Source organism: Sceloporus undulatus, chromosome 2 (genome assembly GCF_019175285.1).
Source record: "Sceloporus undulatus isolate JIND9_A2432 ecotype Alabama chromosome 2, SceUnd_v1.1, whole genome shotgun sequence".
Classification (NCBI taxonomy): Eukaryota; Metazoa; Chordata; class Lepidosauria; order Squamata; family Phrynosomatidae; genus Sceloporus; species Sceloporus undulatus.
The window spans coordinates 105,117,721-105,136,288 of record NC_056523.1 but is presented as its reverse complement, the minus strand read 5'-3'; the positions used below and the strand labels follow the sequence as shown (position 1 = coordinate 105,136,288).

The following is an 18,568-nucleotide window of genomic DNA, read 5'->3' as shown; positions in this document are numbered from 1 at the left end:
GAATTATTCACTTTCATTTGGGGCAGAATGGAGGAAAGCAGAAATGGCTAACATTTAAAAGTTTTTTTTTTTAAAAAAAATCCATCTAACTTGAATCTCTAGTACATGTTTTATGCATGTCATCTCCTCTGTCTCCCCTCACATGCACTTTACTGCTGGCTCCTCTGTTCTTTGCTAGCAACATCACATTATCTAAAGAGCAGCACACGGTGATTGCTCATGTGACTCTTCCTCCTCCTCCTCCTTCTCCCCCATTATTGCTCATGCTGAGTCAGAATACGCCCATATAGTTATGTCACACTATAAATTAGTGGATTCATACCCTCCAACATTTCATAGACAAAAACTGGGACACGTGTGGTCAAGCAGCTTCATGTTATGGTCAGAAAGGCAAAAGTTTTTAATGAGGAAGAACAGACAATATAGGAGAAGCTGCAGCAGCTTGGTTTTGCCTGTGCCTATGAGGAATGGTGAGATTCATTCTTTCCTGTCCTCTCCCCCTTGCTAAGTTAATTGACTGAAAACCACATTTGTATTTTGAGCGAAGGCCTGGTACAGACTGGCACAAAGCACCGTCCTGCAACCAATTTTAGGACTCAGGAGAGCAGAGCATCTGCATGCTCCTGAGCCCTACCGTGCCAGAATGGCTTGCCCCCTTCCACACGGAGGCTACCATGATGACATATGTGTGGCGCAGCATCCAAACGGTGTGGCACAGCACTGTGCAGATTCATTGTTGCACATGAGGATGCCAATGGCACGCGGTGTGTACACTAAAAAGAATCTGCCGGGAGTGGGTTCTTTTTAGGGCTCTTGGAGGCCACACCATTTGGTTGCTGTGGCCTCTATGTGGGGCTCCTTTCTCCATGTCTGCACCCCCCCCCCAAGTTTACAGCAACTGAAGTAAGTTGATTGCAAAGAGAAAGTTGAAGGAGGAGAAAGAAACTGGGGTGTTTGAAAAGCTGCTGAGAAAGTAGGATGACAGGATTAATTGGGACTGTTCCTGCCAAATGGGGAAAATTGGGGGGTATCAACAAAGTATCGTTGTTTCACCTTGTCATTGCAAAAAATAACTATTAACTGAAAAAAAAATTACCTGAAAATGCCTGCCAGACTAACTAAAGATGGTGGGAGGTTGTGGTCTAACTTATTTAAATACCCCAAGCTGGGGAAGTCTCCTGTAAAATATGATGCCGGAGAAGTGTCCTGTTCCTTCATTGGCTTAACTTAGTATGAAGGAAGCTCATACTGTAAGTGAGGATCTGCAAAGAAAACGAAGCCGTTATTTCTGTAAGTCATCCCAAGTTATTTGTTTTGAAGCAGTTATTGTGATGTTGAAACTGAACTCAACAACATTCTTGCTAGCACTCATTATTTCTACTTCCTCATCATACTGAAAAAATGTGTGCAGCCTTCCAAGACTTATCTGTCTTGCAGGCACACACTGTACACAGGGACACTGTACTGAAGAGATAAGAAAGGGCCTACCCTTGCCTTGGTAGAGCCAGGACCTTTTTGTAGGCCAATTCTACAGGACCAAGTGTTGTCTAAGGAAACAAAATCCAAATCAACTATTTATATTCTAACAGTAGGGGAAAATACTCATAAAACAACATGAATAAGTCAAATGGTTGACAGGAAAGTGAGGTAAAAGCAATTTTGCTTATGTGAATTGTATACACATTCTTTGCCTTGTCATGACCCAGATACTTAAATTTTCCCAAGAAACTGGCATCAGTGGTTTCAATTTAAAAAGAGAGAGAATATGTGTAGCACAGACACTACATATATGATACTCAGGAACATAACAATTCAGGGTATTTTAAAGTCGGAGGCAGAAAAATCTAAATGTCACCACCCATAAGGTTGTTGTTGTTGCTGCTGCTGTAGCTTTTAAGACATTTCCAACTTACAGTGACCCTATTACTGGGTTTGCTTCACAAGATTTATTAAGAGGAGGTTTGCCTTTGCCTTCCTCTGAGGCTGGGAGAGTATGACTTGGCCAGGGTAGGGATGCCATAACATAACCTGGTTGCGCCCGTGATTGTAACGGTTTTGGGGTACTGGCACGGTCACAGTCCGGTTCACTCTAAATCCTGGGTTTGGGCCCCGGCCGGCAGCCATCGCGCCTAAAGGGAACACTCGTCCTCTTGAGGCTGGCCGGCCAATGGCAGAGCAGCTGGGGCGGAGCTGTTTCCAGCCCCACTCTGCCATTGGCCAGCCTCAATGAGGAGGTGGACCCTTGGAGGAGGAGGAGGAGGAGTGAGACTCTGGGCCAGCCAGGGGGAGGGAAAAGCACCCTTTCTTAGTGCATGGCGAGGAGAAGGAGGAGGGGGAAACAGGAGGAGGAGGAGGTAGGTGCACATTTTCAAAGGTTTTTCCCCCCAAAGAGCACTTTCAGTGTACAGTAGAGTCTCGGTGAAGAAGCATGGGACATCGGATTGGGGACAAAAGTCCCTCGCCTTGCCTCGCCTTGCCTCCTCCCTCCCTCCTTCCCTAGTTCCCTACTTACCTTCCCTGCTTGGGCCAGGCTTCTCCTCGGCAGCTGCGTTTTCTGCAGGCTCCCTTTGGCCTGAGGAAAATGAAGCTGCTGAGGAGAGGCTTGGGGCTGTCCTCCGCAGACGCTGAGTCCTCACCTTCCCTGCTCCCTTCCCTTCCCTTCAAAGGGCTCCAAAAAGAGCCCTTTGGAGGAAAGGGGAGGTCCGGGAAGAAGAGAGTGGCCTTGGAGGACAGGCCTGGGCCTAGCACACAAGCCCCTCAGAGAAGCCTGCATCCTCGTTCTAGGCTTGTCCTCCTCCATTTTGATCATGCCTAAGAAACATGCATTTATATTTTTTTTGTGTGTCCTCCATTTTAAAAATGTGTCCTACATTTGAAACTGTTGTCCTACATTTGTCCCGGTTTGGAGGTCCTGACTCATGGCAACCCTAGGCCAGGGTGACCCAGTGGGTTTCAGTGGCTGAGCAGAGATTTGAACCCTGGTTGCCAGGGTCCTAGTCCAATGAACAAACCACTATACTACACTGGCTCCAACTCATAGGGATAAATACATATTTACACATTTCATCATTATTTTCCCCTTCCTCTGTACTCTTTACTCTCTTTTTATTGTCACAATTCTGTAAGCTAGCACAGACTGAAAGAGTGAGAAAGACTTTAGTGCAGTGGTCAGAGTGTTGGACTAAAACTGGGGAAGATACAAGTTCAAATGTTCATATGGCCATAAAGCTCACTGAGCTACTTTAGCTAATGTCATAGCAATAACAATAGCACTTACACTCTCTTTGTTCTGAGGATAGACATAGAGACAAGGATACACTACCTGTATTGCTGCTTTAATTTGCTCAGTAGAGTGGATCCAGATTTTGCAGGAGAAACTACATTAGATTTAAGAGTCCTCTTAAATTCTGTATTTTCTAGATATAGCATCTTCCTCCAAATTTAGAAACATTAAAGAAAGCCATTGTGATATTGTGGTTTGAGTAGTGGATTACAACTCTATAGACAAGGGTTCATTTCCTCATTTGGTTATAGAGACCCACCAGTTGATCTTGGATGAGTCACATACTCTCAGCCCAGAAAACCCTGTTGTAGGTTCACCTTAGGGTTACCATAAGTTGGAAATGACTTGAAAGCACATAACAACAACAATATATCCTCTCTAGTTGAAGTGTTTTCCATTTACAAGGAAGGTTCCATCAGATATCTATCCTTCAATGCTCAGTCTTGCAAATCAAGATGATGGTTACCTTCCTGTGACTGATAACAAAATGAAGCATAATAAATGCAAAACATGGAGAGAAAGAAAAGAAAATGCTATCACAACAAATGTCTCTTACCACTTAAGGGAGCACCTCATCTAATGCATCCTAAACAGATCATCTTGCTTGCACATACTCTATCTTGTTCGATCCCTAACCCAAAACCAAATTCTGTTCCACCAACGTTGTTGAAAGCTGTGACCTTTCACATTGTTGCATGCATACAGCTTGTTATAAGCATATGTGGCTGAAGGAAACATGCATCTAAAACAGGCAATATTAGAACAGGAATATGTCTATATGTCTCTGATCCATCTTAGACAACAAAGAAAAAACAAAACACAAACAATCTTCTCAACCAAAATGATTAGTAAAAGGACTGCAGACATAGTCCACTTACGTGAATAGGTTGTTATTTTGTTGTCATTCGAAAGACTTTTACTCCTCCCTTCAGGAGTTCTGTGCCCTATATCCCTATAGAGAGAGATCATTTAGCTGTCTGAAAACCATTGGTTTAGGGAGAATTTTGCATCTCCATGCTAAATGACAGTTTAATGTTTATGTATGTAGAAGATAAATGCAATTGGAAAATTCTCTTGCTCATTAAATTCTCATGAAGATGCACCCTGCATAGTTCAGTTGCCCTCTCAAGTCTTTATCTTCAATAAATTCGAAAGCTAAATTAGCTTGCTAGAACAATCAAATGATACAGCTTTACCCAAAAGCATCAATAAATACCCAAAGCACAAGCACCACCTGGGTATTTGGCATACACGGTGATTTTTAAAAAAAACAAAAACAAAACAAAAATACCACTCAGCTTATTTATTTTGAAAGCTTAGCACATAAAAGGACAAGAAGAGTCTTACTGGATCAGATAAAGAATCCATCTCATTCTGGGAGTTCACTATTAAAGGAAGTGTCATGACCTATCACAACATATACTGTTTATTCATGTAATGGGCAACAAAATATTGGGCAAGGGGACAAGAGGATAGTTCCTTGGAACAAGACACTGTTGCAAAGAAAGCGAGAACATCTACAAAATGTTCAAGGAACCTCTCAGGATGCTCATTCACACTACACAGTTATAGCACTATGAACCTATTTTAACTGCCATGGTGACATCCTATGGTATCATGGGGTTTGCATTTTGAATTTTTAGCCAGAGAGCTCCTCCAGTGCCTCTGACTACATTACAAAGCCAAGGATTCTATAGGATGCAGCCATGGCAATTAAAGTGGGATCATAGTGCTATAACTGTGTAGTGTGAAAGGGCTCAGGAACTAGTGTTTCAGGGGTATGGGTGACAATTTCATTTCAGTGTTTAAAAACCAGATTACAACAAAAGTTTTGCAATAGAAAAGAAATTAAAACCAACAGTTTTGCCCATCCTTGCAAAATGCAATTTCTTAGTGACACTTAGTTTTATCTCCAAATCCTGGCAGCCAGTGCCCACCAAACAAAGAGGATTGCTTCCGTGCCTGTTATTCTGGTTGCAGGAGTCATTGTCACTCAACTCAAGCAAATCATTTACTTATTCCAGCAATTCACATATCAACCCTTGGAGGTCTTATATTGTTCTTGTGGGTCATCAGTAATTTCTATCTGCTTTGGAGAGATCAACTGGGGTTGCAAAATGACTCATGCATATAGCCACCTGCCATTCATCTTACACTGAACTACATCAAGGGTGAAATGTCTCCCTTCAGCCACAGACTCTCTGATGTTCTCAAAAAGAGAAGCCTGAGCTGGTGGCAGATATTTTACATAATGCTATCAGCTCAGACAGCATCTGGAAAGACATCGGAGGGAATTTGAGGACATTGTGATCTACAGGTGACAGAAAACAGACACCCTGTACATAGACAGCCATCCATCAGGCAAGAAAGTGGCTTTAAGAACTGACACTATGAAAATGACAGATAGTAGCAGAAAGGAAAATGTCTGATTGAAAAATTAGTTTTTCTCCTCATACATCTGCACAACAGGGCAGCTGCCAGTCACTGTCTCTAGAGAAAGGTTTATCTGGGTTCTTAACCATGTGCAAACTCATGTTCTTCTGAGTTAAAAAAAAGCATAAAAATGAATCAGTCTGTTATGGAGCTTTAAACAAATGTGAGGATGAGAAGCAAGCTGTTGAAATTGGAACAGTGGATGCAGAATATTAATATGACACAAAAAGCTCCATTTTCCATTAAAGACATGTGTTAACTCTTCCGTGCTCAAAGCACTTTACCTTCTTCCAAAAACAACATGGCAATGGTCACAAATTGTGTAGGACCATGAATGCCATCTGTAACTTCATCATTTATCACATTTCATATGTGCACAACATGGCATTCTTTTTTTGTCTGTTACCATAGATATAATATGTTATCATCCCTATTTGACAAGAGTGGGAATGAGGCCAAAAAAGAATGGTTGTTTTAAGTTAGTAGTTCTCTGTCTTGGGTGCACAGGTATTCTGGACATAAACAGCCAGAAGCCCCAACCAGCTTGGTTAATGGTCAGAGATTCTGGGAGCTTGAAACTGGCTTAAGTCATGAAGATTGTAACTGAGTAAGGATCTGAACCTACTGTAAGTCTATCCATGTGAAGAGTTTCTGTATAAACTCCTAATTTCCAGCAATCTTGGGATCCTTCACAGACACCTCTGCAGTGCAATTTGAGCAAGTTTGGCAATCAGACATAAAAACTTTAGTCTTCAACAATATAATCTTCCGAAGGCTTACTAAGAACAAAATCATATTGAGATCAATAGAACTTTCTCCCAAGTGAGTGTGTGTGGGATTCTATTTTTAACATTCTTTTCATTATTTTCATAATCTTCTATTTACTGAATTACCATCATCTATGGAGGTTTTTAAACAGAGGCTAGATGGCCATCTGTTGGGGATACTTTGATTGTGAGTTCCTGCATGGCAGGGGGTTGGATTGGATGGCCCTTGTGGTCTCTTCCAACTCTGTGATTCTATGATACTATTTATTATCACTTTCTATTTATATATATATATATATATATATATATATATATATATATATATATCTCATTGTCCATTTCTCTTCTCCCTTCCCTTTCCTCTGTTGTCCACATGAGAAAGAGCTGCATTAGTTTATGGGTTTAAATGAAAATATCATAAGAGAAAGGTATTAAGTGTGAAGAAGGGGTGAATCTAGCAAGTTTCCACTAAGACGTGGTTTGAGATGGTGTCTGCCTAATAAAAGACAGGACAGTGTGACAAGAAAAATATGTGAACTGTCAGATATGAAAAGTCAAACACCTTATAACTGTGACCTTTTCCTCTGCCTGCACTGTGACTGGCTATCATTTTAATTTTCTCATCTATGATAACTGCAGGAGAAAGGAAGCAACCATGTAGTCCAATTACAAAGATACCAAAAAGGTCAGAGGGGCATAGAGATTACTGTTATCTTTTACTGAACTGGTATGGCACAAATGTTTTTTCCAATTCATAAAGCATGTCATAAAACATAAATTATTAGGAATAGCTGCATTTACTAGAGCAGGACAGGGAACATAGCCATCCCTGGGCTTCAAATTCATTGGTTGTAATTGTAGTTATTAATAGCCTTCGTTTATGCATTCAAGACCTAAATCCACTCTCAGTAGCAATAGCAATAGCAATAGCAACTACATTTCTATACAACTTTTAGCACTCCCTAAGTGGTATACCATCTGTAAACCAATTGCCCACAACAAACTGTGAACTCATTTTACCGACCTATGAAAGGATGGAAGGCTGAGTCACCTGGGATTGAACTCCCAACCTTGTGGCTGCAGTATGGCCTTTTAACCATTGTGTCACCCTGATTCCTTGTAATTCACTCATGGCAGGATTATCTTTCAGGATTCCACACACACACACACACACACACATACACCTTTTCTGTCACGAAAATATGCTCCAGAGCTTGTAGATTTTGGGGTGCTGGATGGGATGGGGAAGAGCTTAAGCAAGGAAAATAGATTGTGCATTCTGCTCTTATGTGAGAGACAGTCCAGTGAAAAATACAGCCCTAATTTTTTTTGACCAAGATACTATGATATGACTCTCATTAAGAAGGACAAATATCATCTTGGATTATTCTATGACCCTCATTCCTAGAGACAAACAACATCTTGTCCTAACCCTGAAGATCAGCAAATAGAATGACATGAAAACCTTGGGGCAAATGCTTTGTAATGTAGCAGACGGAAGTGCCAAGCTGTACTGTGGGGTTTTTATGAGTTCAGCCTGTATAAGAAAGGAGGAGGGTGGTCTTCAACAGAATTTACCCACATCTAGAGTGGCATAAAACTCTTAAAAGCTTTGGCTCAAGACCCAAGAATTATCTAGGCTCAAAGCCTGAGTTTTGTCAGCTGAATATGGACATAAAGAGGTGATAAAAGCAGGCACAATTTCTAAGGGATGAGGTCACCTTAGAAACCAGTATTTGGAACATTATGGATTGCCTCATAATTGCATTCAGTTTCACAAAATTAAGAGGCAATTATGTCTCATATTGGCAAGTGAACGTTATATGCAGGAGTTTATGGCAGGTACAAAGGGCCATTACGTAGGTAAGATCATAATGACTAATTTCTCATTTTCCATCTTTATCTCCTTCACTTTATTGCTCCAGAATGTCTTCACTCTAATGCCCAAGAAAATGGCTACCCCATAACTTGTATGATGAAGAAGAAGCACATTAAACTGTTCATGTCCTACTAGAAATGTCCCATGGGGGGAAAAAACATCTCATATTCTATGGATAGTGTAACTGTCTAGAACCTAAAACAAATTCTGTGGTAAACTGAGGCATCTGTGGCACATAGTAAAGCGGCCATGAAATTGTTTCACCATCTTGTCTTACTTACACATTCACAGTGCAGAACTCTTGGAAAGGAGCTGAGCAGTACTGAAGTATGGACTGAGTAGAAAGTATATATTAAAGTACTGGATTAACATAGGGTTGGAAAGGATGCCCTAGGTTCATCTGGTTTAATCTCCACCTGGTTGTTAAAAACATCCTCCTGGAATTTGTTGAAAACAGCCTAGTCCAGGAATCAGCTGTTTGTTATACTCCAGATACAACCCCCTTAATTTCTGATCATTGATTGGAACTAAATCATATTTTTCCATTTAGTGCTAAAGTTATATGAAAAAGAACTGTGTACTGATACCACAGACTCTATCTGAGCTGCGGGATGTGTCCTATTTGGATTCTGCTTGTTCCATCACTTCTGAAGACACCGATTACACTCCTTCCAACCTTTCCCTGATGAAAATGCAGACATGTGTGACAAAACAATATCAGAGTGGTCAAAATGGGAAAACCTATTAATGAGGAATAAACCCCCAGCTAAGAGAAGCTACAGCAGTTTGCCTTCACCTGGCACTACAGGGAAAGGCAAAACTCTGCCTCCTGCTTTCCTCTCCTGACTGCTGACTTGACTGAGTGCAATTTACTTTTGCACTCTGAACTCACTTTGCAGTAATTGATGTAAGACAAGGTCTGAGGGGGAAAGTGGTAGGAGAACAGAAAAACTGGGACATTTTAAAAGCAGCAGAAAAAGTGGGACAAGGGAGGTTTAATCAGCACTATCCCTGCGAAATCTGGAGAATTGAAAGGTATGCACCTATCTTACATAACATAAGTTCTATTCACTTCTAGTCTAGTTGTGAGAATTGGCTTGCAGATGAGCTGAATTCCTATGACATCCATTCATTGACTGCCCATGAACAAATCAATATCCTTGAGTCTATATGTAAACAACAGACTGGTGGTAAACATGAATTGCCAATCTTGAATTCAGGATTGAAAAAATTGTTATTGGACTCAACAGTTTCAATGAAAATAACATTTTTCAGACTTTGAAATGTAAATAGCTAACATGCATAAAGGTTTGGCAGAACTATGCTTTAGTCAATGGGGGAAAAGTGGAAATATTGTGAATTATGCAAAAAATGTGCAGATCAGAAAAATGCATTAAAGGTTCTATAAAAATTTCAGCACTGAAAGTAAGCACAACCCCCCCCCCCCAAAAGTGAAATTGAACAATTTTCATTTCCTTGTTTAGAGTTATTCTTTTCCAAAGGCAACTAAGATGAACACTGTAAGCTTTGGAAATTAAAAATATATTATAAGGACTGAATGAGTCACGGAGTTGAGTGACAAGGCCTTGTGAATTCTTGTTCACACATGCTTTTTCATCATTTGATCTGCATGTGTGAATGAGCCATCACAGATCAAAGATCACAGAGGTAACATTCTGATGACTTCAAATCTTAATTAAAATATTTCTCACAATATTCAATTCACACCTTCATCTATATGTCATCAACTGTGAAATAATCAAGTAGGGAAAAATCAAGTGTCACACATGCATTAGGAGTGTGCTTCAGATTAATCTAAATCTTCAATCCCGAACCAAATTAGTCTGATTCAGTGAGTTTCGGGTGATGTCCAAATCAAAGTGGGATTTTTGCAAAGAGAACCAAATCTAAACCTCATTAATAAGTTTAAAAGATACACAGACCCAGACACTACTACTTACAAAACCAGGTAGGCTTATCCTCAAGCTCTCTGCATAAAGAAACAGCAGAGGAAACAGAAAGGAGACAAATAAGAAATGAGAAATGAGGACCCCCCCCCCCCCCCTCTCCCTCTCTCTCTCTCTCTCTCTCGGAAATGTTCTGACTGGAAAAACTGCACAAAGGGCTCTGCATGAACTGCATGAGAAATTAATCTGAAACTCAGCAGACTTGATCTCTTTAGAAGGGTCAAATATCTCTGCAAAGTTCATCCCATTCTATCAAGATGTTTTAAAAATGATTATTGACAGCGCATTGCTATTTAAATGATCCATGTGGTGTAGTTGTTTCAATATTGGACTAGCAGTACTCTCAGAAGTCTGGAGCACTAGGGTTCAAATCCCTGTTAAGTCATGGAAACCTGTTGGCGGCCCTTCAGCTACTCTCTCAGCCTTAGAAAATGGCAAAGACAAATTCCCTCTAATCAAAGAAAGAAAAATCCTGTAATAGATTCTTTCTAGGGTTATTGTAAATCAGAAATGACTTGATGGCATACAACAACAAAAACATTATTTAAACAAGGAAAAAAGTTACTAAATTTTACAATTCCCCTCCCTTGCTATTATTTTTTCTGAAACCCAGTTCAAGTAATCCACTCATAAGGGGCTAGCATTCCTGAAAATTTCATCCAATTCTGACAAAGAGAAAAGAAATAACAGCTCTTGGTCAATTGGAAGCATTGAGATTTGGATTAAGTGATGAATTAGAAAGCATCCACATCCATACAAGCAGAATCAGGCTGTTTTCCAGATCTTCACATTAGCATCCTGATTCAGCTAGCCAGTGAAGAACTGTTTTGGTCAAAATACATCTTTTGCTCATGCACATGTCTATACAGCACTTCATATGTTATGCTTACTCCCCTATCCCCTTATCCATCATTTCCTACTGCTTCTCCCTGCTACAGGCTTAGCTTATTTTCAAATGAACATTGGCTCTTGAACCACTAGGTGCCACCAGTGCTCACCAATCCATTGCTCCCTAAAGAATTCCCATACCAACCCGGCTTAACATCGTGGATCAGTTTCTAATGCAGAGATTAAATCTGTGTGGTTTAAAAATTATGATTAATGAGAAGAGCCCTTCATTTAAATAATAACAATAACTGAAAATCGAATAATGATTTATGTTCATATTTCTAAGCATCACTCTGGTTTCACTCCCAATATATATTGATTCAAATATTGCATATTATTAAAAAGGCTCCAGTAAATTTGGTCAGATGCCTTTTAGGGAAATTGGTTTCTCTGCAGCTGTGCAAGACCTGTGCCTTGCTAACATTCTGCATATTCAGGTGACTGCATCTCTGTTTCTGGTTTTTAGCAGAAGATAGTAATTTAATCTGGTGTTAGTTTCTGAAAATGCACACCAGGTTTCTCATTAATCACATGTCTGGTTCTATTTTTCTTCTCCAGCAGAGGCCTGATGCTACCATATTCTTTTGAGTAGCAAGACAACAAGAAATGACAACTCGTATTCCATGTGTTCCTTTTAGTAGTTTCCAGATGTTTTGCCAGCTGCTGTGGCTGGCATCTGCAGAGAATGCTGGCATGGAAGAGAGTGGGGTATATATACTGTTGGTTGAGAGGAGGTGATTTGCATGTTAATCTATGTATTGTTCTGTTGTTGAATGGCGAGGCCTACAGGGTGTCCATTTACAACTGCTGGTGAAATGTCAGGAATAAACTCTTCTAGAGTTTATTCTTATCTCATAGTTTGAAAAACGCACAAAAAAAATTACATAGAAAACTTCTCTCCCAGTTGGAGTGCTCTGTCTAACTCCCCAATGCAAAGTATAGCAATGAACCTTGGCTTTGCAACTACACTGAGGAAAGGAACCAGAGATGTCATCATAGCCCCCAGCTCTTTGAAATTCAGATGAGCCTGCCTCCTATTAATCTAGAACTAAAGAAAGGGATGGTAAGGATAACTAATACCTATTACAATTTTTATAGCATGTGTGTGCATGCCTGCTTCTGTGAGCACACACACATATACACACAGGAATTGTACAGCTTTAGATATATATCATAATAAACAGTGTTTATAGTCCCTTAAGAAAACAGATGACTTAACTCAGCTGCTGTTCCAGCACCTACTTAGAGTCCCCTGTCAGTTCATGGATGAACCTGCATCCAATCAAAATCATGACACTGCATCAACAAGTTCAAGGAGAGAAAGCATAACTCACAAATGCCAGACACTGCAAATGAAAAAAATGGGACAGGGTAGCAAAAATATCATTTTGATTGATCAGTTTTTAGTGTTGCTACTGCTAGTAGTTCTAGCAAATAACACATTGCAATCTGATGCATACTTATTCAGTAAACTCCACTTTCCATTGTTGTAGATTTTAGCCAATGCTGAGAACTCTCACCAACTCACAGCAAGTTCGGAAACAGAACAGAACAGGAGGGGATCTCAATCAGATGAAAATACAGTTGTTTATTTAGAAAGCCAGCAGCCTGAGAAGAAATTCACATTCCAAGAGATTCTGGGGTCCAGAAAAAAAGGTAAATGGTGTCTTTTATAGAGGTACAAAGAAGCCCCTCTGTTACATTTCATTGGGTATAGTTGAATTTAAACATATAGGATTTCTTAAAATCAGGACACAGATACATGAATACATTAAAACAGGGGTAGGCAACCTTTTTGAGCCAGGGACCGGGTTGCTGTCCCTCAGACAACTGGGGGGCCAAAGCCAAAAAACAAATAATTAAATAATTTTTTAAAAATGTAAATAAATAAATAAACCGGGACAAATGAAGGACAACATTTTCAAATGGTGGACACTTTTTTTAAAAAAGTGGGGGACACGCAAAAAAAAATTGCTGATTTTTTTAAAAAATGTTAATATAAATGCATGTTTCTGAGGCATCTATAGACAATTGCCCCCCTTGCCCCTGCGCGCGAGAGGCCAAAGGCCCCGGCAGCAATCGGCGGCAGGACCAGGCTGGGGCCAGTCCCAAGGCCTTGCCGGGCCACATCCGGCCCGCGGGCCGCAGGTTGCCTACCCCTGCATTAAAATATACTTAAGGTACATTTCATCACGTTCCATTCTCTCCTTATCAGCTATGTGTTACCCTGGGCCTCCCTTTTGTACCAGGGATGCTGCTCTCTTATCATGATTAATTATGGTTTCAGAGCACCACCAGGTGCCTTAATGAGCAGGGGTCCTTCAGAATGTCAGCCTGTACCCTAAACACTTCGGTTTCAGATCCTCTCCAACATTCCTTTGCTGGAGCCTCAACTTTAAATTTCTTCTTATATGTCCAGTTAGGTTCCACCAGCATTTCCCAGAGCACCATAAATGTCATCATGTCATTCAGGACACTATTTTCATTTGAAAAATGACTCCTTTGTGTTAAACAAAGCTATTCACCCAGATAAACTCAAAAAGACATCTAAGCTGAAACAGAATAGGAGTCCAGGCCCAAATGGCTTCTTGGGTGAATTTTACAAATTGTTATTTGAGCAAATTTCATCCCATCTTATTGCCTTTTAAAACTCCATTTTTAATAATGCTCCTGTGCCAACAAGTTGGCATAGAACCCAATAATTCCAATACAAAAAACAAACAAACAAACAAACAAACAAAAAAACAAAGAGGAATACCCAGAAACGATATCTTTCCATCCTATTGCACTCCTTAATCAAGATGCAAAAATGTTTACCTCTATTATAGCCTTCAGAATAAATGAGTTTATTTTAGAATACACTGATCCTGACTAGGTGAGCTTCATGCCAGGCAGACGCCTAGCAGACCTAGTCTGCAGGGTACTCAGTATCATTCACCATTCCAACCAGTCAAAGATTCCTCTAGCCTTACTTTCACTTAATACTTTGAAAGCCTTTGACAGGTTGGAATGGCCACTTCTTTTGGGGGTCCTTCAAGGAATGGATTTTGCAGATGGCTTCATAGGAGCACTTCACCTTTTCCAGTAGAAATCAGAGGCGACAGTGTTGGTCAATGGCCTCAACTCAACACCTTTTGCACTTTCCAGAGGCACCAGACAAGGATGCCCACTGTCACCCCTCCTATTTGAACTGACAATAGAGCCCTTGGCTAACATGATTTGGCATAATGCTATCACTGGCCTTTGCATCAACAACCAACACCATGTTGTGCTTTATGCTGATGATGTGTTGATTTTTTTTTATCATGCCCAGAGTTATTATTTCTGCCTCTAAAAAGGACAATTGGGTCCTTTGGTAGTTATTCATGCCTAAACATTAACTTTAACAAATCCACATTAATAGCTTTAAACACTTTAGACCAACAGCAAAAATCCTGACAGGACCTGATGGAATTGCAACTTCGTCCCTCAGGATTTTCCTATTTGAGAATAATCACCATGAAAGACACCCAGCAGCTCATACACCGAAGGTATAAGCAAGTAGACACATGGATGCTACATAAATCTAAAGAATAGGCAGCTTTAAATCTTTCCATCCTTGGCAGAATTGCATTAGTCAAGATGTTCATCCCTCGACTCTTTTTCCTGTTTCAAACAATGCTATTGACTCCTCCCCAATCTAGATTTAAGAAATCGCAAAAATTAATTGATCAATTTATTTTCAATAAAAAGAGACCTAGATTTCCCAAATCCACTAGACACATCACTTCCTAGAACAGTGGTCTGCCAGTCCCAGATATTGCACTATATTTCCAGGCTTTCCAACTCAGCCAAACTATTCATTTAATTAAGGAGAACAGTGCTACCAGATGGATACATCTAGAAGTTTATAATATGAAGTCTACTGAATTTACTTGCCCTTACACCAGAACTTCAAAACAGAAACTTGGTAGGTTATCTAATCCATTTTTATCTAGCTCCCTACTCATCTGGCATAAATGGAAACACATACTAGCTCCAGATCCTACTCCCATTAACCCTCCCCCCTTTTTTGTATCCTCTTTCTCACTTAGATGATCAATACTCACTAATAAGGTTATTGAGAAGATGTGGACTCTACCACACCTTAGACCTGTTCTCTGGTGAATTATCAAAGCCCACCACCACCATAAAAACTTCCTTACAACAAACTAACTTTACCTGGCTTCACGCACACCAAATTGCTTCCTTGGCATCACACGTAGCCTCAGCTGGAGACTCTCCACATCCACACTCTTTAAAAAAAAACAACCAACTTTTGTTTGAACTCCACATCTCATAAAAAAGGGATGGTGGCAGTTAACTACAAACTTCTCCTGAAATTCACATATGGGAAAGGCCAATAAATGCACTCACTGTGGCAAGGAGAATTGAAAACCATGATTTCAGACATTGCATGGGCTCATATTTGGTCTTCATCCCCTTACAAATCCCATTCAACATCTGTGAGAGGGAATACTTTGAAAACTATCAATTGGTGGTATCTCACACCTATAACACTGTCTAAAATGGTTAAAAAACTCTCTCTGGATTGCTGGAGCAGTTTTAAATCTAGAGGCTCTTATGTGCATACATGGATTGAATGACCTAAACTGACAAAATTCTAGGATGCAGTTCTCTATCAAATTTCATGTATCACTGATCAAACCATAAATTTCTGTCTAATTTTGCTTTTGCTTTTTACATTTGTTAAAAAATACCATAAAATAAATAAATAATTCTAACTTGAAACATAGGAAACTGATATGTTTTTTCTTATTACTGCTGCCAGATTAGAAGTAGCCAAATGTTGGAAGTCAAGGGACCTCTCCATTGAGAACTGGTGGTCTAGAATTTGGGGTATGTGGTTGATGGAGAAACTGTCTGCTACGATGAGATTTTTGCATTGGTCACAAAGGGACTGACACATTACAAGAAGACTGGATGATCTTTACTGGCTATGTTAATCATCACTTCCACTGCATCCAACCTCTTGCTTCACAGATGGACCTTTGGATGGACACACTGACTACACCTTGACAAACAAGTCTCTCTGGCTCTTGCTGAGGACTATTTATTTTTTATTCTGCTGCAGAATAACTATTCATCAGATACATACCCTTGGCCCTTGTAGTTAGTTGTTGTTGTCATTGCTGTCGTTGTTCTACAGACTTTATGTATTTTATTATAAAAATTCAAAAAAATAATTAGAAAAAAATGACCCCCCCCAAAAAAAGATGTTTTTGGGGATGGGATAACAGGAGGAAAAAGCCATCAGGAAAATATCCACACACACACACGCACACACACACACACACCGTGAAAATCATGCGCCTTAAAAAAAACAAAAACAAATGGTGGATTCAGTGGCTCTAAAAGTAGGGTTTGGGGCCATATATTACCAGTTGGATACATTATCTGCACCCTGCCATATTACATAGAATGCAAAAAGGAAGTTGTTCTGTGTATTAATTTATGCACCCATTTCATAGAAGCATAGAATCAAAGAATTGGAAGGAGCTCACTGCAGGATCTCCAGCAAAAGCATCCTGAGCAGATAGCTGTCCAATCTCTTTCTGGAGTCATCCAGAGAAGGAGACCCCAACCAACTCTTTAAGCAATTGATTCTATTGCCAAACTGCTCTTAGTGTCAAATAGTTCTTTCTAAAGATCATTTGAAATCTATTCTCCTATAACTTAATACCATTAGACCTGGTCCTAATCTCTGATGCAGCAGAAAACAGGTCTTCCCCCTCTTCACTGTGACAGATCTTGAGGTATTTAAAGAGCACCATCATGTCACCCCCTCAATCTTCTCTTCACCAAGTTGAATATGCCCAGCTCCTTCAGCCTTTCTTCATATGTTCTGTTCCTCTTATCATCCCCATTGCCCTTCTCTGAACCAACTCTAACTATGTTATAGCCTTCTCAAAATGAAGTGCCCAAAACTGAACACAGTACTCCAGTTGAGGCCTGAAATTGGCTGATTAAAAAAAGAAAGGTGCAAAAGTAAAGCTGTTCTTGTTTGGTTTTTGCACCATTCTTTTTTAATCACCCTATAGGAGTATAGTGGGACGTCTACTTCCCTTGACTTGGAAGCTATGCTTGTATCAATTCAAATACACATTTGTATTTGTAATCTTCATAGGGACAAAAAACTACACTTGGCTGTTCAAGAAGTATACTCTAAAAATACTACTTTAAGGATGTAATCTTTCTTACTTAGTAGCAACCCCACTGAACTTAATGGAACGTCCTTCTGATTAACATATATAAGGTTGCACTGTTAATTAACTTTTTTTTTAACATACCTTTATAACAAAGGTATGAAAACTTCTGCTCATAATCAGAGCATTTCTGTTCCATTTTTGAAAAGGGAAGCTAGAGTCTTTACAATTCCTTTAAATTCATTCTGAAATTCTTGCCAAGATAAACCAGGGCTGCATCTACACTGCAGAATTAATGCAGCTTGACACCACTTTACTGCCATGGCTCAATGCTATGGAATCCTGAGATTTGTAGTTTGCTAAGATGTTTAGCTTTCTCTGTCAGAGAGCTCCGGTGCCACAACAAACAATAAATTCCAGGATTCTATAGGGTGGAACCATGACAGTTAAAGCAGAGTCAACCTGCATTCATTCTGCAGTGTGGCAGCAGCCTTAAATCCACCATCAAAGCAAATTATTTTATTGCGATAATAAGGTGATTGTTCTTGTTGCCATTTTTTGATCTTGTTGCATGAAAGAACCTGTAGTAAACCTCTTTAAATACATTGACTTAGGGATGCCCAATGTGAAGTTGTGTCATCACTCACTCTTCATGGTATCCTCTATTAAGTTTGGTTTCATAATTTTTTATAAAATCAAAATATCAAAACAAATCACATAATAAAAGCAAGCATAGTGAGGACAGAGCAAGCAGAAAGATCTTAAAATTCTTAATGCCCCAAAGAAAGCAATATTGGTACCAGATCAGATTCACTTGATATGGTTGACATATCTTTAATTGACCTATTCCCTTGGTATGAGAATCTCCAGTCCAGTCTGATTCATCATTATTGTCCTCTTGACTGACTAGGTTAATGGAAAGAACCTCAAGCTAGCTTTGGGCATTCCTGTGTATGCTCAATACAATATTATTTATGCAATGATGTTGCCATAACCATGCTGATAAGCATCTTCAGGCTAAATCTAACATTCTGCCAGTGCAACTTTGGAAATAATAATAATAATAATAATAATAATAATAATAATAATAATAATAATAATAATTATTATTATTATTTATATAGCGCTGTAGATTTGCACAGTGCTGTACATAAAACAATAAATAT

General features: G+C 39.6%; 1 protein-coding gene and 1 long non-coding RNA gene across 2 annotated transcripts in view; one reads left to right on the top strand and one right to left on the bottom strand.

The window, feature by feature from the left end:
* Positions 1 to 18,568, bottom strand: part of KCTD16 (potassium channel tetramerization domain containing 16) — a 270,980-nt gene that overhangs the window by 58,648 nt on the left and 193,764 nt on the right. The window lies entirely within an intron of this gene.
* LOC121920690 overlaps positions 367 to 18,568 on the top strand; it is a 36,010-nt gene continuing 17,808 nt past the window's right edge. The window contains exons 1-2 of the long non-coding RNA XR_006101740.1: positions 367 to 470; positions 12,711 to 12,873. This is a non-coding gene — a long non-coding RNA (uncharacterized LOC121920690). The remainder of the gene's footprint in view (positions 471 to 12,710; positions 12,874 to 18,568) is intronic.